This window comes from Ranitomeya variabilis, chromosome 1, assembly GCF_051348905.1.
Source record: "Ranitomeya variabilis isolate aRanVar5 chromosome 1, aRanVar5.hap1, whole genome shotgun sequence".
Lineage (NCBI taxonomy): Eukaryota > Metazoa > Chordata > Amphibia > Anura > Dendrobatidae > Ranitomeya > Ranitomeya variabilis.
The window spans coordinates 687,004,479-687,025,657 of record NC_135232.1 but is presented as its reverse complement, the minus strand read 5'-3'; positions in this window follow the sequence as shown (position 1 = coordinate 687,025,657).

Sequence of the window (21,179 nt, the reverse complement as noted above, 5' to 3'; positions counted from 1 at the left end):
TCAAGTGCCACTGTTTCTCGGCGCCCACGTTGGAGAAGACGACCCTCCAAGCAAGTCATCTTCAAACTGATAAGTGTTCTTTTCTCAAGGAATCCTGCTTAATTCGGTTATATTGTTTAACTCCCGTATTTTTGCATTGTTTTATTGTTAGTTATTCTGCATTGCTTCCTCCCTGTGAGGAGAACCATATCCCTGTTATTAAACCCCTCAACTGTTGGTCTGTCTGTTCCGTGGTGACATACTCAGTACCTGCATTCTATTACATTTGGCGTAGTCGGCAGGATGTCACACGGTAGCGCGGACAGGGCAGACCAAGCAGCTGGGGAAGCTCCCAGGTCTAGCATTTCCCTGGGAGCCATGTTGAATAATTTCCAAGGTTCACTGGGAACAATGTAATGTTGTGGAGTTGGACAGAGCGTATCCGGGGAATGATGCGTATGCACCCCATGACACCAGCCCTGGAGGCAGAAATTGCATTGATGGCCCTGGAGGGGGAGGCGCGGGATTCTGTCATGCATAGGTCCCCCCGGGAGAGAGATACCCTGGACAAAGTGCTGCGCATACTTGAGGAAACGCATGGGGACCCCACTGACGTAGGGGAACTTCGCATGCGACTGTTTCACCGGGTACAACGGGAGGGGGAGACCGTGACCCAATTCATGAACGCCCTACAAGAGCTTCACACTGCTATCAGACGAAAGGACGGTGTAGGAGTAGGGTCAGTTGATGTGGTGCTCAGAGATCAGCTAGTGACAGGACTGCGTGACGCAATGATGAAACAGGCACTGCGAGAGCGCATGCGAGTAAAGCCAGACATGACTTTCTCTGAGGTTGCCAGTGAGGCGCGTGTGCGAGAACAAGAACAGGGAGTGACGGGGCTGGTAGGAAGGGTGCAGAGCGGGGAGGTAACCACCACCGCAGACAATATTCCCCAGTGGGTGGAGGACCTGAGAATGGAGATTAGACATGTCCGTGAAGAAATGGCGGCCACCAGAAGAACTCTGGCAGAGGGGCCTGGCCCTCTGGTGCGAGACAGAGAAGCTGCCCCCCGAAGGGAGGGTGAAACTACCAGGAGGAGAAGCCCTCTTACATGCTACACTTGTGGAGAGTCCGGCCACATTGCTCGATGGTGTCCCCGGCGGAGCTGACCATCCCCACATCCTCCTTTAAACTAGGTGGCTCTGGGCTTGAGGGGCGCCGCTCAGAGCGTGAAGATCAGAGGAGGAGGAGTAAAAGTCCCCACAGCCTTGTTTCCATGTGCCCTCTGGTCTGGGCAGAAATCAATGGAAGAGCAGTGCGATGCTTGATGGACACCGGCTCACAAGTGACCACCATGCCTGAGAGATATTTCCGCCATCACTTCACAGAGGCGCTATGGCCCGAATGGGGCCCTGTGATCAAACTTATGGCGGCCAATCACTTGCCCATCCCGGTCGCAGGGGTGGTATGGATGAACATAGAAGTCTGCGGAAAAGACCTCGGGAGGAGAGGAGTGGTACTGGTGGATGGAGAGGTAGCTAAAGACCATACCGTGACCCTGGGCATGAATGTGTTAAAAGACCTCGGAAGCCTCGTTTTCAACGAGTCCCCAGAACAGTTCCTACAACAATGGAGCGATCAAACCCCCCAGAGAAGTGTCTTTCAACAACTAATACGGACCGCCCAGGTCCGGGAAGCATACAGCGACGGAAAGGAACTCGGCAAAGTCGTCGTCCCCGCCTCCGTCAATCGAGTGTTGCCCCCTGGGCAGACAGTGCTTCCCCTGCCTGTAAGAGCTGGCATCCCGCTGGAGGGGGTCGAAGTCCAAATTGAGCCCAGCAGAGCCGACCAGCTGCCGTCAGGAATATTGGTCGCACGGTCCCTGGCTACCGTGCGGGATGGAACTGTCCTTGTGCGCTGTATCAATTTGGGGGAGACAGATATAACGTTGCCCCCTAGAAGCGAAGTCGCTCAAGTCCTGGGCCTTCCAGACGAGTTGGTCCCCACTGAGGCGGTACAGCTGACAGCAAGGCCAGAAGACCCGTGGCTGGTGACCGTCAAGGCGGAGGCAGCTCCGGACCCCAGATTAATGCAAGAAGGGCGCCAGATACTGGAACGCATGAGGGCGGAGCTCTCGGAACTTACTCCGCAGCAGGTACCTCAGGTAGAAGCTGTATTGGGGAAATTTCAGGATGCGTTCGCCAAAGATGAAGATGACTTTGGACGTACCACGGCCATCACCCACGAGATACCCACCGGGGATGCGGCACCAATCCGGGAACGGTACCGCCAAATACCCCCACAGATGTACCAGGAGGTGAAGGGAATGCTGTCACACATGCTGAAGAAGGGATTTATACGTGAGAGTCAGAGCCCGTGGGCTGCCCCTATCGTCTTGGTGAGAAAGAAAGATGGGTCCCTGCGGTTCTGTGTGGACTATCGGCGGCTCAACGCTTGCACAGTGCGGGACTCGTACCCACTGCCCAGGATAGAGGAGTCCCTGACGGCACTAGGGAATGCCAGATATTTCTCCACGTTAGACTTGGCCAGTGGCTACTGGCAGGTGCCCATGTCTGAGCAAGACCGCGCCAAGACAGCTTTCATCCTTCCGATGGGACTGTATGAGTTTGACCGGATGCCCTTCGGCCTAGCAAACGCCCCAGGAACATTTCAGCGACTCATGGAGAGATGTCTGGGAGACCTGAACTTTGAAGCCACTTTGATCTACTTGGATGATATCATCGTCTTGGCCCCCACTTTTGAGGAGCATCTGCAAAGGCTAGAGCAAGTTCTGAGTCGGCTACAGAAGTATGGCTTGAAAGTGAAACCCCAGAAATGCCACCTCTTCCGTACTGAGATTGAATACTTGGGACATGTTGTCTCCGCTGAGGGGGTGAGGCCTTCCCAGGAGAAGATCGCTGCGGTACAAGAGTGGCCAACTCCAAAAACGGTGAAAGATGTGCGTGTGTTCCTGGGACTCACGGGATATTTCAGATGCTTTGTAAAAGACTTTACCCGCCTTGCTAATCCACTCCAGGAGTTGTTGAGGGGAGTGCCCTCTTGCGCCAAAAACAGGAACATACAATGGGGGAAGCATCAGGAGGAGGCATTCTTGGCTTTGAAGAAGGCTTTGACGGAGGCCCCCGTGCTGGCCTACACTGACTTCACACAACCGTTCATCTTGCATACTGATGGGAGCCTGCAGGGCCTCGGGGCTGTACTGTCGCAGATGCAGGACGGGAAAGAGCGCGTCATCGCATACGCCAGTCGGTCTCTGCATGACTCAGAAAGGAATCCAGAAAACTACAGTTCATTTAAGTTGGAGCTGTTGGCGCTGGTGTGGGCAATGACTGAGAAGTTCGCGGAATATCTGGCTGGCTCAGAAGTTCATGTACGCACCGATAACAATCCGTTGGCCCATCTCGAGAATGCCAAGTTAGGCGCCCTAGAACAACGTTGGGTAGCCCGAATGGCCAAGTTCCGATACAGAATTTCTTATAAAAGAGGAGCTGAGAATGTACATGCGGATGCCCTCTCCCGAGTAAACTATCGCAAACCAGCACCCAGCCAGGATGAAGAACTGGAAGATGTAGAGGTTCCAGGTTTTGGAGAGACTGCCAGGACGGTGGCAGCGGCGCGGGAAATTGAACAGGAAGAGGCCTGTGTGAACTTGCTGGAGCAGCCTCGCGGTGAGTGGGTCCGAGTACAGCAGGAGGATCCGGAGCTAGCTCAGTTGAGAAGGTGGGTCGTGTCTGAACAAATGCCCAATCGACAAGAGAGGAGGTCCATGTCACCTGAAGTACTGAAGATGCTACGCCAGTGGGAGAGGCTCGAGTTGCGGGATGGTATCCTGTACCGGAAGGTATTCCTGCAAACAGAACTCAGTCTTGTATGGCAGACAGTGATTCCCTCGTCCATGATAGACCAGGTGGCTAAGGAAGCACATGAGAAAGGAGCACACTTTGGGCCAGAAAAGACTATCCAGTGGTTACAGCGCCTATTTTATCACCCCCACTTAAGGAACACTGTGGATAAAGTATGTCGGCAATGCAGAAGTTGTGAGCTGGTCAAACCACCAGAACAACGAGCTCCCACAGAGACGGTGAGGTCTTCTGGCCCCATGGACCTACTGGCAATAGATTACTTGACAATTGGACCAGTACACCAAGGTTATGAGCATTGTTTAGTGATGATAGACCACTTTACTAAATTTGCCGTAGTGACGCCCACGCGGGACCAGACTGCCGAGTCTGCGGCTCACGCAATCTGCAAACACTTCATCCAGGTGTACGGGTGTCCCAAGCGCATTCATTCTGATCAAGGGGCCTGCTTCCTCGGAAGAGTGATGGAGGAGCTGCACCAGCTGTACAAAATCGATAAGTCCCGGACCACCCCTTATCATCCACAGGGGAATGGGGCTTGTGAAAGATTTAACCGCACTCTGATTCAAATGCTGAGGACCCTGGAGGAGGACCAGAAGGCGAAGTGGACTGAGTCCGTCCCTGAATTGGTGTGGGCGTATAACAATCGTAAACACAGCACCACCGGATTCACCCCCTACTCTCTGTTCTATGGCCGACCCGGGAAGGGACTGGCAGAGCTGGCGCTGGAACGCGAGGAGGACTACCCACGGACGGGGGTGTACTCCTGGGTTCAAGAACATCGTCGTCGGCTGCGGACAATTCAACGTCTAGTGCAGGACCGGCTGCAAGAATTGGAGCATCCCCAGGTAGCTCCTCAAAAGGGGACAGCCCTGCGGCCTGGAGACCGAGTCTTAGTGAGGGAAAAGCGCCCACACAACAAACTAGAGTACCGGTGGGAGAAAAGGCCGCACCGAGTGAAGCGGCGGCTCGGCAACGGGGGCCCCGTTTATGAGGTCCAGCCCGAAACGGAAGAAGGGACTCCCACCCGCACGCTGCACAGGAATATGTTGCGCCCATGTTTGTCTCGAGATCCTGAATCAGTCCAATTGACTCCAGCACCCCCACCGGCGGCGCCAGTGATCAATGTAGATGTGGAAGACGAGGAAGACTCCGAATCTCTTCCAGTGAACCCAGGGACAGGGCTGGTGCCAGATTCTACCAACGAATCGGAGGAAGCCTCGACTCCTCCCACAGCAGCTGACACCACCACCCCTGCTGGTTTGAGACGCTCTGAACGTTCAACGGCTGGTGTACCCCCTGTTCGCTACAATCAGGACGAGTTCATCTGGCAGCAGATTGTGCAAGGACTGGAAGATTGCCAACAGGAACTCCTGAAGATCTCGCCCGTGGAATGGCGAGCAGAAAGAGGGGGGGAATGTAAGGAGTTAAAAGCACAAAGAAGAGTCTGGGGGCGGTTACCTTCTTGGCTCTGTGCCCGGAACCATTGAGCTGTGCTGCGGGTTCCCTAGGGGGAGACTGATAGACTGGGACAGAAAGGAAGCAGCCACAGGGCGGGAAAGGGACGCGCGCAGGAGACAGAGCAGCGTGCAGAGCAGGGTGCAGCTGCGCTTCAGAAGAGAGAGAGAGAGAGCTCCCGGTCTGAGGACAAATAGAGAGAGACTGCCCAGAAAGACTGTATCTCGTGAGTACATAAAGCGGACTCTGCTGTGACTGGAGAGGGGCACTTTGAGACCCGTTTTAGAGACTATGACACCCTGGTCCCCGCGGTAACAGTACAGAGACTTAACATTGCGGAGCCCCTGTTTTCCTGGTACAGAGACTTAACATTGCGGAGCCCCTGTTTTCCTGGTACAGAGACTTAACATTGCGGAGCCCCTGTTTTCCTGGTACAGAGACTTAACAGTGCGGAGCCCCGATTTCCAGGTTGTGCTGTAAAAGTTAAAGACTCAGAGCCTGTGCATACCACATTAACTCCCGAAACCCCAGGCAGCAGGCTCTCAGAGACTACTCTGCCCACGGACAACAGAGGGACGTCAAGTGCCACTGTTTCTCGGCGCCCACGTTGGAGAAGACGACCCTCCAAGCAAGTCATCTTCAAACTGATAAGTGTTCTTTTCTCAAGGAATCCTGCTTAATTCGGTTATATTGTTTAACTCCCGTATTTTTGCATTGTTTTATTGTTAGTTATTCTGCATTGCTTCCTCCCTGCGAGGAGAACCATATCCCTGTTATTAAACCCCTCAACTGTTGGTCTGTCTGTTCCGTGGTGACATACTCAGTACCTGCATTCTATTACATTTGGCGTAGTCGGCAGGATGTCACACGGTAGCGCGGACAGGGCAGACCAAGCAGCTGGGGAAGCTCCCAGGTCTAGCATTTCCCTGGGAGCCATGTTGAATAATTTCCAAGGTTCACTGGGAACAATGTAATGTTGTGGAGTTGGACAGAGCGTATCCGGGGAATGATGCGTATGCACCCCATGACACCAGCCCTGGAGGCAGAAATTGCATTGATGGCCCTGGAGGGGGAGGCACGGGATTCTGTCATGCATAGGTCCCCCCGGGAGAGAGATACCCTGGACAAAGTGCTGCGCATACTTGAGGAAACGCATGGGGACCCCACTGACGTAGGGGAACTTTGCATGCGACTGTTTCACCGGGTACAACGGGAGGGGGAGACCGTGACCCAATTCATGAACGCCCTACAAGAGCTTCACACTGCTATCAGACGAAAGGACGGTGTAGGAGTAGGGTCAGTTGATGTGGTGCTCAGAGATCAGCTAGTGACAGGACTGCGTGACGCAATGATGAAACAGGCACTGCGAGAGCGCATGCGAGTAAAGCCAGACATGACTTTCTCTGAGGTTGCCAGTGAGGCGCGTGTGCGAGAACAAGAACAGGGAGTGACGGGGCTGGTAGGAAGGGTGCAGAGCGGGGAGGTAACCACCACCGCAGACAATATTCCCCAGTGGGTGGAGGACCTGAGAATGGAGATTAGACATGTCCGTGAAGAAATGGCGGCCACCAGAAGAACTCTGGCAGAGGGGCCTGGCCCTCTGGTGCGAGACAGAGAAGCTGCCCCCCGAAGGGAGGGTGAAACTACCAGGAGGAGAAGCCCTCTTACATGCTACACTTGTGGAGAGTCCGGCCACATTGCTCGATGGTGTCCCCGGCGGAGCTGACCATCCCCACATCCTCCTTTAAACTAGGTGGCTCTGGGCTTGAGGGGCGCCGCTCAGAGTGTGAAGATCAGAGGAGGAGGAGTAAAAGTCCCCACAGCCTTGTTTCCATGTGCCCTCTGGTCTGGGCAGAAATCAATGGAAGAGCAGTGTGATGCTTGATGGACACCGGCTCACAAGTGACCACCATGCCTGAGAGATATTTCCGCCATCACTTCACAGAGGCGCTACGGCCCGAATGGGGCCCTGTGATCAAACTTATGGCGGCCAATCACTTGCCCATCCCGGTCGCAGGGGTGGTATGGATGAACATAGAAGTCTGCGGAAAAGACCTTGGGAGGAGAGGAGTGGTACTGGTGGATGGAGAGGTAGCTAAAGACCATACCGTGACCCTGGGCATGAATGTGTTAAAAGACCTCGGAAGTCTCGTTTTCAACGAGTCCCCAGAACAGTTCCTACAACAATGGAGCGATCAAACCCCCCAGAGAAGTGTCTTTCAACAACTAATACGGACCGCCCAGGTCCGGGAAGCATACAGCGACGGAAAGGAACTCGGCAAAGTCGTCGTCCCCGCCTCCGTCAATCGAGTGTTGCCCCCTGGGCAGACAGTGCTTCCCCTGCCTGTAAGAGCTGGCATCCCGCTGGAGGGGGTCGAAGTCCAAATTGAGCCCAGCAGAGCCGACCAGCTGCCGTCAGGAATATTGGTCGCACGGTCCCTGGCTACCGTGCGGGATGGAACTGTCCTTGTGCGCTGTATCAATTTGGGGGAGACAGATATAACGTTGCCCCCTAGAAGCGAAGTCGCTCAAGTCCTGGGCCTTCCAGACGAGTTGGTCCCCACTGAGGCGGTACAGCTGACAGCAAGGCCAGAAGACCCGTGGCTGGTGACCGTCAAGGCGGAGGCAGCTCCGGACCCCAGATTAATGCAAGAAGGGCGCCAGATACTGGAACGCATGAGGGCGGAGCTCTCGGAACTTACTCCGCAGCAGGTACCTCAGGTAGAAGCTGTATTGGGAAAATTTCAGGATGCGTTCGCCAAAGATGAAGATGACTTTGGACGTACCACGGCCATCACCCACGAGATACCCACCGGGGATGCGGCACCAATCCGGGAACGGTACCGCCAAATACCCCCACAGATGTACCAGGAGGTGAAGGGAATGCTGTCACACATGCTGAAGAAGGGATTTATACGTGAGAGTCAGAGCCCGTGGGCTGCCCCTATCGTCTTGGTGAGAAAGAAAGATGGGTCCCTGCGGTTCTGTGTGGACTATCGGCGGCTCAACGCTTGCACAGTGCGGGACTCGTACCCACTGCCCAGGATAGAGGAGTCCCTGACGGCACTAGGGAATGCCAGATATTTCTCCACGTTAGACTTGGCCAGCGGCTACTGGCAGGTGCCCATGTCTGAGCAAGACCGCGCCAAGACAGCTTTCATCCTTCCGATGGGACTGTATGAGTTTGACCGGATGCCCTTCGGCCTAGCAAACGCCCCAGGAACATTTCAGCGACTCATGGAGAGATGTCTGGGAGACCTGAACTTTGAAGCCACTTTGATCTACTTGGATGATATCATCGTCTTGGCCCCCACTTTTGAGGAGCATCTGCAAAGGCTAGAGCAAGTTCTGAGTCGGCTACAGAAGTATGGCTTGAAAGTGAAACCCCAGAAATGCCACCTCTTCCATACTGAGATTGAATACTTGGGACATGTTGTCTCCGCTGAGGGGGTGAGGCCTTCCCAGGAGAAGATCGCTGCGGTACAAGAGTGGCCAACTCCAAAAACGGTGAAAGATGTGCGTGTGTTCCTGGGACTCACGGGATATTTCAGATGCTTTGTAAAAGACTTTACCCGCCTTGCTAATCCACTCCAGGAGTTGTTGAGGGGAGTGCCCTCTTGCGCCAAAAACAGGAACATACAATGGGGGAAGCATCAGGAGGAGGCATTCTTGGCTTTGAAGAAGGCTTTGACGGAGGCCCCCGTGCTGGCCTACGCTGACTTCACACAACCGTTCATCTTGCATACTGATGGGAGCCTGCAGGGCCTCGGGGCTGTACTGTCGCAGATGCAGGACGGGAAAGAGCGCGTCATCGCATACGCCAGTCGGTCTCTGCATGACTCAGAAAGGAATCCAGAAAACTACAGTTCATTTAAGTTGGAGCTGTTGGCGCTGGTGTGGGCAATGACTGAGAAGTTCGCGGAATATCTGGCTGGCTCAGAAGTTCATGTACGCACCGATAACAATCCGTTGGCCCATCTCGAGAATGCCAAGTTAGGCGCCCTAGAACAACGTTGGGTAGCCCGAATGGCCAAGTTCCGATACAGAATTTCTTATAAAAGAGGAGCTGAGAATGTACATGCGGATGCCCTCTCCCGAGTAAACTATCGCAAACCAGCACCCAGCCAGGATGAAGAACTGGAAGATGTAGAGGTTCCAGGTTTTGGAGAGACTGCCAGGACGGTGGCAGCGGCGCGGGAAATTGAACAGGAAGAGGCCTGTGTGAACTTGCTGGAGCAGCCTCGCGGTGATTTGGTCCGAGTACAGCAGGAGGATCCGGAGCTAGCTCAGTTGAGAAGGTGGGTCGTGTCTGAACAAATGCCCAATCGACAAGAGAGGAGGTCCATGTCACCTGAAGTACTGAAGATGCTACGCCAGTGGGAGAGGCTCGAGTTGCGGGATGGTATCCTGTACCGGAAGGTATTCCTGCAAACAGAACTCAGTCTTGTATGGCAGACAGTGATTCCCTCGTCCATGATAGACCAGGTGGCTAAGGAAGCACATGAGAAAGGAGCACACTTTGGGCCAGAAAAGACTATCCAGTGGTTACAGCGCCTATTTTATCACCCCCACTTAAGGAACACTGTGGATAAAGTATGTCGGCAATGCAGAAGTTGTGAGCTGGTCAAACCACCAGAACAACGAGCTCCCACAGAGACGGTGAGGTCTTCTGGCCCCATGGACCTACTGGCAATAGATTACTTGACAATTGGACCAGTACACCAAGGTTATGAGCATTGTTTAGTGATGATAGACCACTTTACTAAATTTGCCGTAGTGACGCCCACGCGGGACCAGACTGCCGAGTCTGCGGCTCACGCAATCTGCAAACACTTCATCCAGGTGTACGGGTGTCCCAAGCGCATTCATTCTGATCAAGGGGCCTGCTTCCTCGGAAGAGTGATGGAGGAGCTGCACCAGCTGTACAAAATCGATAAGTCCCGGACCACCCCTTATCATCCACAGGGGAATGGGGCTTGTGAAAGATTTAACCGCACTCTGATTCAAATGCTGAGGACCCTGGAGGAGGACCAGAAGGCGAAGTGGACTGAGTCCATCCCTGAACTGGTGTGGGCGTATAACAATCGTAAACACAGCACCACCGGATTCACCCCCTACTCTCTGTTCTATGGCCGACCCGGGAAGGGACTGGCAGAGCTGGCGCTGGAACCCGAGGAGGACTACCCACGGATGGGGGTGTACTCCTGGGTTCAAGAACATCGTCGTCGGCTGCGGACAATTCAACGTCTAGTGCAGGACCGGCTGCAAGAATTGGAGCATCCCCAGGTAGCTCCTCAAAAGGGGACAGCCCTGCGGCCTGGAGACCGAGTCTTAGTGAGGGAAAAGCGCCCACACAACAAACTAGAGTACCGGTGGGAGAAAAGGCCGCACCGAGTGAAGCGGCGGCTCGGCAACGGGGGCCCCGTTTATGAGGTCCAGCCCGAAACGGAAGAAGGGACTCCCACCCGCACGCTGCACAGGAATATGTTGCGCCCATGTTTGTCTCGAGATCCTGAATCAGTCCAATTGACTCCAGCACCCCCACCAGCGGCGCCAGTGATCAATGTAGATGTGGAAGACGAGGAAGACTCCGAATCTCTTCCAGTGAACCCAGGGACAGGGCTGGTGCCAGATTCTACCAACGAATCGGAGGAAGCCTCGACTCCTCCCACAGCAGCTGACACCACCACCCCTGCTGGTTTGAGACGCTCTGAACGTTCAACGGCTGGTGTACCCCCTGTTCGCTACAATCAGGACGAGTTCATCTGGCAGCAGATTGTGCAAGGACTGGAAGATTGCCAACAGGAACTCCTGAAGATCTCGCAAGTGGAATGGCGAGCAGAAAGAGGGGGGGAATGTAAGGAGTTAAAAGCACAAAGAAGAGTCTGGGGGCGGTTACCTTCTTGGCTCTGTGCCCGGAACCATTGAGCTGTGCTGCGGGTTCCCTAGGGGGAGACTGATAGACTGGGACAGAAAGGAAGCAGCCACAGGGCGGGAAAGGGACGCGCGCAGGAGACAGAGCAGCGTGCAGAGCAGGGTGCAGCTGCGCTTCAGAAGAGAGAGAGAGAGAGCTCCCGGTCTGAGGACAAATAGAGAGAGACTGCCCAGAAAGACTGTATCTCGTGAGTACATAAAGCGGACTCTGCTGTGACTGGAGAGGGGCACTTTGAGACCCGTTTTAGAGACTATGACACCCTGGTCCCCGCGGTAACAGTACAGAGACTTAACATTGCGGAGCCCCTGTTTTCCTGGTACAGAGACTTAACATTGCGGAGCCCCTGTTTTCCTGGTACAGAGACTTAACAGTGCGGAGCCCCGATTTCCAGGTTGTGCTGTAAAAGTTAAAGACTCAGAGCCTGTGCATACCACATTAACTCCCGAAACCCCAGGCAGCAGGCTCTCAGAGACTACTCTGCCCACGGACAACAGAGGGACGTCAAGTGCCACTGTTTCTCGGCGCCCACGTTGGAGAAGACGACCCTCCAAGCAAGTCATCTTCAAACTGATAAGTGTTCTTTTCTCAAGGAATCCTGCTTAATTCGGTTATATTGTTTAACTCCCGTATTTTTGCATTGTTTTATTGTTAGTTATTCTGCATTGCTTCCTCCCTGCGAGGAGAACCATATCCCTGTTATTAAACCCCTCAACTGTTGGTCTGTCTGTTCCGTGGTGACATACTCAGTACCTGCATTCTATTACAAGGTTTTGAAAAGTTTTTTTTGCAGCCTTTTGATTTGAAAGTGACTATTCATGGTCCGCTTCAAAGATGTCCATGCATTTTTTTTTATCCACCAGGCATTTTTTCAAAACTTCTTCAGAAAAAAAATGATAATAAAACTTCTAATGAACAACAAATTGGATTTCAATCTTAGGATGAGCAAATGATAGTGCTGAAATCACATGTCCATGTGTCACAGTCCTTGTACGGACTGCATTAAAGGAAATCTATCGCCACTTTTTTGCTTCCTAATCTGAGAGCACCATAATGTAGGGACAGAGACACTGATTCCAGCTAGGTGTTACTTACTGTGCTGCTTGTTGTAGTTTTTATAAAATCACTGTTTTACTATCAGGAGATTATCATTACAGGACTAGTAATACTGGTGCCAGGTAGTCCAACCCCGCCCCCACCCCTTATTGGCTTTTTTCTGCCTATGCACAGTATACACAGATATCTGCCAGTCAGTGATGTGGGCAGGGTTATACAGAGCTCAGCATTCAGAAAACTGGTAGATCTGCAGCAGAGGAAACTGATTTTATTAAAACTACTGCAACACAGTATGTGATACATTGTGGAAATCAGGATCTCTGCCCCTACGTCATGCTGCTCTCAGATGGGGCAGCAGAAGTAAACCTGGTGACAGAGTCCCTTTAAAAGGACCACCTGGATTCACACAAGTGTATTTCATGGTTTGTATAAGGATCACAATGTCCAGTTTGACTGCAGGTCTCGAGACCTGAATTTACAGTCTCAACATATGAGCTGTAATTTAGGGTATGCCGACTTGTGGTCAGTCCGGGCATTGTGGTCCATATATAGATTAAGGCTACGTTCACACGTCCAATTTTTTACATCAGTATCTGTAAGCCAACACCAGGAGTGGGTGATAAAAGAAACCACTGGAGACTAGATGGAGGTGGACATGACTTGGGGATGGGTGGACCAAGAACTCCTGCAGCTTTTGTTTGTATTGTGGTGTAGATTTTAACCCCTTAGTGACAGAGCCAATTTGGTACTTAATGACCGAGCCAATTTTTACAATTCTGACCACTGTCACTTTATGAGGTTATAACTCTGGAACGCTTTATTGGATCCCGCTGATTCTGAGACTGTTTTTTCGAGACATATTGTACTTCAAGTTAGTGGTAAAATTTCTTCGATATTACTTGCGATTATTTATGAAAAAAAACGGAAATATGGCGAAAATTTTTAAAATTTTGCAATTTTCAAACTTTGTATTTTTATGCCCTTAAATCAGAGAGATATGTCACGAAAAATAGTTAAAAAATAACATTTCCCACATGTCCACTTTACATCAGCACAATTTTGGAAACAAAATTTTTTTTTGTTAGGGAGTTATAAGGGTTAAAAGTTGACCAGCAATTTCTCATTTTTACAACACCATGTTTTTTTTAGGGACCACATCACCTTTGAAGTCATTTTGAGGGGTCTATATGATAGAAAATAACCAAGTGTGACACCATTCTAAAAACTGCACCCCTCAAGCTGCTCAAAACCACATTCAAGAAGTTTATTAACCCTTTACGTACTTCACAGGAACTGAAACAATGTGGAAGAAAAAAATGAACATTTAACTTTTTTTTGCAAACATTTTACTTCAGAAGCATTTTTTTTAATTTTCACAAGTGTAAAAACAGAAATTTAACCACAAATTTTGTTGTGCAATTTCTCCTGAGTACGCCGATACCCCATATGTGGAGGTAAACCACTGTTTGGGCGCACCGCAGAGCTTGGAAGAGAAGGAGCGCCGTTTGACTGTTTCAATGCAGAATTGGCTGGAATTGAGATCTGACGCCATGTCGCGTTTGGAGAGCCCCTAATGTGCCTAAACAGTGGAAACCCCGCAACAAGTGACACCATTTTGGAAACTAGACCCCTTAAGGAACTTATCTAGATGTGTGGTGAGCACTTTGAACCCCCAAGTGCTTCACAGAAGTTTATAACGTAGTGCCGTGAAAATAGAAAATCGCATTTGTTTTCACAAAAATGATTTTTTCGCCCACAAATTCTTATTTTCACAAGGGTAACAGGAGAAATTAGACCACAAAAGATGTTGTGCAATTTCTCCTGAGTACGTCGATACCCCATATGTGGGGATAAACCACTGTTTGGGCGCACCGCAGAGCTTGGAAGTGAAGGAGCACCGTTTGACTTTTTCAATGCAGAATTGGCTGGAATTGAGATCGGATGCCATGTCGCGTTTGGAGAGCCCCTGATGTGCCTAAACAGTGGAAACCCCCCACAAGTGATACCATTTTGGAAATTAGACCCCTTAAGGAACTTATCTAGATGTGTAGTGAGCACTTTGAACCCCCAAGTGCTTCACAGAAGTTTATAACGTAGAGCCGTGAAAATAAAAAATCGCATTTTTTCTACAAAAATGATCTTTTTGCCCCCAAATTTTTATTTTCACAAGGGTAACAAGAGAAATTAGACCACAAAAGTTGTTGTGCAATTTCTCCTGAGTACGTCGATACCCCATATGTGGGGGTAAACCACTGTTTGGGCGCACCGCAGAGCTTGGAAGAGAAGGAGTGTCGTTTTACTTTTTCAATGTAGAATTGGCTGGAATTGAGATCGGACGCCATGTCACGTTTGGAGAGCCCCTGATGTGCCTAAACAGTGGAAACCCCCCACAAATGACACCATTTTGGAAACTAGACCCCTTAAGGAACTTATCTAGATGTGTGGTGAGCACTTTGATCCCCCAGGTGCTTCACAGAAGTTTATAACGTAGAGCCGTGAAAATAAAAAAATCGCATTTTTTCTACAAAAATTATCTTTTTGCCTCCAAATTTTTATTTTACCAAGGGTAACAGGAGAAAATGGACCCCAGAAGTTGTTGTACAATTTGTCCTGAGTACGCCGACACCCCATAAGTGGGGGTAAACCACTGTTTGGGCGCATGGCTGAGCTCGGAAGCAAAGGAGCGCCATTTGACTTTTCAATGCAAAATTGACTGGAATTGAGATCGGACGCCATGTCGCGTTTGGAGAGCCCCTGATGTGCCTAAACAGTAGAAACCCCCCAAAAGTGACCCCATTTTGGAAACTAGACCCCCCATGGAACTTATCTAGATGTGTAGTGAGAACTTTGAATGCCCAAGTGCATCACAGAAGTTTATAATGCAGAGTCGTGAAAATAAAAAATATATTTTTTTTTAACAAAAAAGATTTTTTAGCCCCCAAGTTTTTATTTTCACAAGGGTAACAAGAGAAACTGGACCCCAAAATGTGTTTTCCAATTTGTCCTGAGTATGCTGGTACCCCATATGTGGGGGTAAACCACTGTTTGGGTGCATGGCTGAGCTCGGAAGGGAAGGAGCGCCGTTTTGGAATGCAGACTTTAATAGAATTGTCTGCTGGCGTTATGTTGCGTTTGCAGACCCCTAATGTACCTAAACAGTAGAAACCCCCAACAAGTGACCCCATTTTGGAAAATAGACCCCCCAAGGAACTTATCTAGATATGTGGTGAGAACTTTGAATGCCCAAGTGCTTCACAGAAGTTTATAATGCAGAGTAGTGAAAATAAAAAATATATTTTTTTCCCACAAAAAAGATTTTTTAGCCCCCAAATTTTTATTTTCACAAGGGTAACAAGAGAAATTGGACCCCAAAAGTTGTTGTCCAATTTGTCCTGAGTATGCTGGTACCCAATATGTTGGGGTAAACCACTGTTTGGGCGCACAGCAGAGCTCGGAAGGGAAGGAGTGCCATTTTGGAATGCAGGCTTTGATAGAATGGTCTGCGGGCATTATGTTGCGTTTGCAGAGCCACTGATGTACCTAAACAGTAGAAACCCCCCACAAGTGACCCCATTTTGGAAACTAGACCCCCCAAGGAACTTATCTAGATATGTGGTGAGAACGTTGAATGCCCAAGTGCTTCACAGAAGTTTATAATGCAGAGTAGTGAAAATAGAAAATATTTTTTTTTTCCACAAAAAAGATTTTTTAGCCCCCAAGTTTTTATTTTCACAAGGGTAACAAGAGAAATTGGACACCAATATTTGTTCTCCAATTTGTCCTGAGTATGCTGGTACCCCATATGTGGGGGTAAACCACTGTTTGGGCACACGGCAGAGCTCGGAAGAGAAGGAGCGCCATTTTGGAATTCAGACTTTGATAGAATTGTCTGTGGGTGTTATGTTGCGTTTGCAGAGCCCCTGATGTACCTAAACAGTAGAAACCCCCCACAAGTGACCAAATTTTGGAAACTAGACCCCCTAAGGAACTTATCTAGATATGTGGTGAGAACTTTGAATGCTCAAGTGCTTCACAGAAGTTTATAATGCAGAGTAGTGAAAATAAAAAAATATTTTTTTTCCCACAAAAAAGATTTTTAGCCCCCAAGTTTTTATTTTCACAAGGGTAACAGGAGAAATTGGACCCCAAAAGTTGTTGTCCAATTTATCCCGAGTACGCTGATGCCCCATATGTGGGGGTAAACCGCTGTTTGGGCGCACGACAGAGCTCAGAAGGGAGGGAGCACCATTTGACTTTTTTAGCGCAAAATTGTCTGTCGTGTTTGGAGACCCCCTGATGTACCTAAACAGTGGAAACCCCCCTATTCTAACTCCAACCCTAACTCCAACACACCCCTAACCCTAATCTCAACCCGATCCATAATCCTAATCACAACCCTAACGATAATCACAACCCTAACCCCAAAACAGCCCTAATCTCAACTCTAACCATAACCCTAATCAAAACCCTAAATCCAACACACCCCTAACCCTAATCTCAACCCTAACCTCAAACCTAACCCTTATCCCAATACACCCCTAACCCTAATCCCAACCCTAACCTTAACGCTAATCCCAACCCTAACCCTAATCCCAACCCTAATCCCAAACGTAACCCTAATCCCAACCGTAACCCTAATACCAACCCTAATCCCAACTCTATCCCTAACTTTAGCCCCAACCCTAACCCTAACCCTAATTTTAGCCCCAACCCTAGCCCTAACCCTAACTTTAGACCCAATCCTAACCCTAAATTTAACCCTAACCCTAGCCCTAACTTTAGCCCCAACCCTAACCCTAAGGCTACTTTCACACTTGCGTCGTGTGGCATCCGTCACAATCCGTCATTTTGGACAAAAAACGGATCCTGCAAATGTGCCCACAGGATGCCTTTTTTGCCCATAGACTTGTATTACCGACGGATGGCCACACGTCGCGTCCATCGTGCACTGGATCCGTTGTGTTTTGGCGGCCCGTCGTCACAAAAAAAGTTCAATGTAACCTTTTTTTTGTACGTCGCGTCCGCCATTTCCGCGCATGCGTGGCCGTAACTCTGCCCCCTCCTCCCCAAGACATAGACTGGGCAGCGGATGCGTTGAAAAACTGCATCCACTGCCCACGTTGTGCACAATTTTCACAACATGCGTCGGTACGTCAGGCTGACGCATTGCGACCGCCCCGTACCGACGCAAGTGTGAAAGAAGCCTAAGGCTACTTTCACACTAGCGTCGTACTCGGCCCATCGCAGTGTGTCGGGCCGACGTACCGACGCTAGTGTTGTAAGCGCCGCACAACGGGTGCAGAGGATGCTGTTTTTTCAACGCATCCGCTGCCCCATTGTGAGGTGCGGGGAGGCGGGGGCGGAGTTCCGGCCGCACATGCGCGGTCGGAAATGGCGGACACGTCGCACAAAAAAAGTTACATGTAGCGTATTTTTGTGCCGGCGGTCCGCCAAAGCACGATGCATCCGTCGCACGACGGATGCGACGTGTGGCAATCCGTCGCAATGTGTCGCTAATGCAAGTCAATGGAGAAAAAAACGCATCCTGCAAGCACTTTTGCAGGATGCGTTTTTTCTCCAACGACGCATTGCGACGGAAGCCAAAAAACGCTAGTGTGAAAGTAGCCTAACCCTAACTCTAACCCTAGCCCTAACCCTAAATTTAGCCCCAACCCTAGCCCTAACCCTAACCCTAACCCTAGCCCTAACCCTAGCCCTAACCCTAACCCTAGCCCTAACCCTAGCCCTAACCCTAACCCTAGCCCTAACCCTAACCCTAATTTTAGCCCCAACTCGTCTCTCCTGCCAGCCGGCAGATGGCAGCAGATGGCGGGCGCACTGCGCATGCGCCCACCATTTTCTTTGCAGAGGAAGAAGCCGGCCGGCAAGAGGAGACGCAGGAGGACCCGGGGACACCGGGCGAGTATGATAGGGTCCCCGAATCACCCTATTTCTCTGTCCTCTGATGTGCGATCACATCAGAGGACAGAGAATTACAGATCGTTTTTTTTTTTTTGCAGTCGCCGGAAAACAGTTAATTACCGGCGATCGCAAAACAGGGGTCAGTAAAAACCGACCCCGATCATGTTCTTTGGGGTCTCGGCTACCCCCGGCAGCTAAGACCCCAAAGATCTTCCGGGTGCCGGGCGGCGGGCGCACTGCGCATGCGCCCGTCATTTTTTCCCGGAAAAAATATGGCGTCGCCCATCGGGAGCCACGAGGAGCACCGGGGGAGATAGGTGAGTATTGGGGGGCTATTGGGGGCCATCGGGGACACTATTTCTCTGTCCTCCGATGTGCGATCACATCGGAGGACAGAGAAATTAAATGGCAAATCGCGTTTTTTTTTTTTTTTTTTTTGTGACCGCCGGTAAACGGTTAATTATCGGCGATCGCAACTCGGGGGTCGGTAAAAACCTCCCGAATCATGTTCTCTGGGGTCTCGGCTACCCTTGTCAATCGAGACCCCAGAGAAAATCCGACCCTGGGGGGCGCTATTCACTTTTTCCACAGTTAATTAACGGCGCTGTGGTTTAAGTACCCTTAGCGGCTGACGTTAAAAGGCGTATCGGCGGTCGTTAAGGGGTTAAACAAGAGTGTTGTTGCTTTAAGAGGAAGGAGTTTAGATGTTTGTGCCTGGTGTATTACTGTGAGGAGGGTGGGGCTTATACAGGGGAGGCAACTCTGGCTCTCCCTCTTTCTCTCACAGGATGGACAGGAGGAAACATTAAGGAAACATGTCTGCAGTGTCAGGGAGTATAATACTGGGGTTATCACCTCACATTATAGCTGATAGGAGTACATTCACCTCACACATCATGTATTAGTGTAGTATCAGCTCCTACATCATATATGGGATCAATTTTACCTCAGAAATTCATGTAGCCGCCATGTTCCCTCATGTGTACCTCCCTGCAGACATGGCTGATATACTACTCCACATTCATCATGTATTAGTGTAGTATCAGCTCTTACATCTTATTTGGGAGCAATATTACCTCAGAGATTCATGTAGCTGCCATGTTCCTTCATGGGTCTGTTACAAGCTGCCTCACACACTGCAGAGACACCTCCCTACAGACATGGCTGTTGTATCACATTTCTGCTGTATTATACAGAGTCTTCATGAGTTTTGGGTATATGTCTGAGGCTATGTGCACACATAGCGGTTTTTTACCGCGGAACCGCAGCGTTTCTGCAGCTGCGGGTCCGCAGCAGTTTCCATTGCGTTTACAGTTACATGTAAACCTATGGAAACCGCAATCCGCTGTGCACATGCTGCGGGAAAAAACACGCAGAAACGCAGAGGTTTACATTCCGCAGCATGTCACTTCTTTTGTGCAGAATCGCTGCGATTCTGCACACATAGGAATGCATTGATCCGCTTACTTCCCGCATGGAACTGTGCCCACGATGCGGGAAGTAAGCGGATAATGTGCAGATGGTACCCGGGGTGGAGGAGAGGAGACTCTCCTCCAGGCCCTGGGAACCATATTTGTGTAAAAAAAAAGAATTAAAATAAAAAATAATGATATACTCACCTATCAGCGCTGCATGCGGCCATCCGGTTGCAGGGTTGCTGTGCGAGCAGGACCTGCAGTGACGTCACGAAGGTCCTTCTCATACAGCATCTTTGGAACCGGACCGCCGCGTGCAGCGCCGAGGAGATCGGGACGTCAGACGGTGAGTATATAACCATTTTTTATTATTTTTAACATTACTATTGATGCTGCATATTGCTGCATATGCAGCATCAATAGTATAGGCGGAAACCCGCAGCGGAAACCGCAAACAAACCGCGATAAATCTGCAGGGATAACCGCAGCGGTTTTGCCCTGCAGATTTATCAAATCCACTGCGGGAGAACCCGCAGAGGACCCCGCAAAGTGTGCACATAGCCTGATAGGTCAGAGCATTGACACATACAGTGTCTGCTATTGCTAGCGTGGAGCTGGGCAGTTACAGGGACTGGTGAGAGGGAGCAGTAACGGGATGGTGTATATACACCGTATATATATGAGGGTAACAGGCTTCATGTCTGTGCATTGCATGCTGCTGTGTGCCGATTCCCCCCTTCCCATTTATGGAGTCTGGTGACCTGTATGTGACCTCATCTCTGCTACAGTACAGTCTGATGATGCTGGGTGTACAGATCCCCAGCCTAACAGGTTACTCTCACTATATATATGTGATGTATGAGTAAAGGCTCCATCTCTGCTACAGTACAGTCTGATGATGCTGGGTGTACAGAGCCAGCATAACAGGTTACTCTCACTATATATATGTGATGTATGAGTAAAGGCTCCATCTCTGTACAGTACAGTCTGATGATGCTGGGTGTACAGATCCAGCGTAACAGGTTACTCTCACTATATATATGTGATATATGAGTAAAGGCTCCATCTCTGCTACAGTACAGTCTCATGATGCTGAGTGTACAGATCCAGCATAACCAGGTTACTCTCACTATATATACCATATATACTCGAGTATAAGCCGACCCGAATATAAGCCGACCCTCTAATTTTGCAGCAAAAAATTGGGAAAACTTATTGACTCGAGTATAAGCCTAGGGTGGAAAATGCAGCAGCTACCGGTAAATGTCAAAAATAAAAATAGATACCAATAAAAGTTAAATTAATTGAGACATCAGTAGGTTAAGTGTTTTTGAATATCCATATTGAATCAGGAGCCCCATATAATGCTCCATACAGTTCATGATGGGCCCCATAAGATGCTCCATATAAAATACGCCCCCCATATAATGCTCCATAAAATTTATGATGGGCCCCGTAAGATGCTCCATATTAAAATATGCCCCATATTATGCTGCACAAATGCAGATTATGGCCCCATAAGATGCTCCATATACA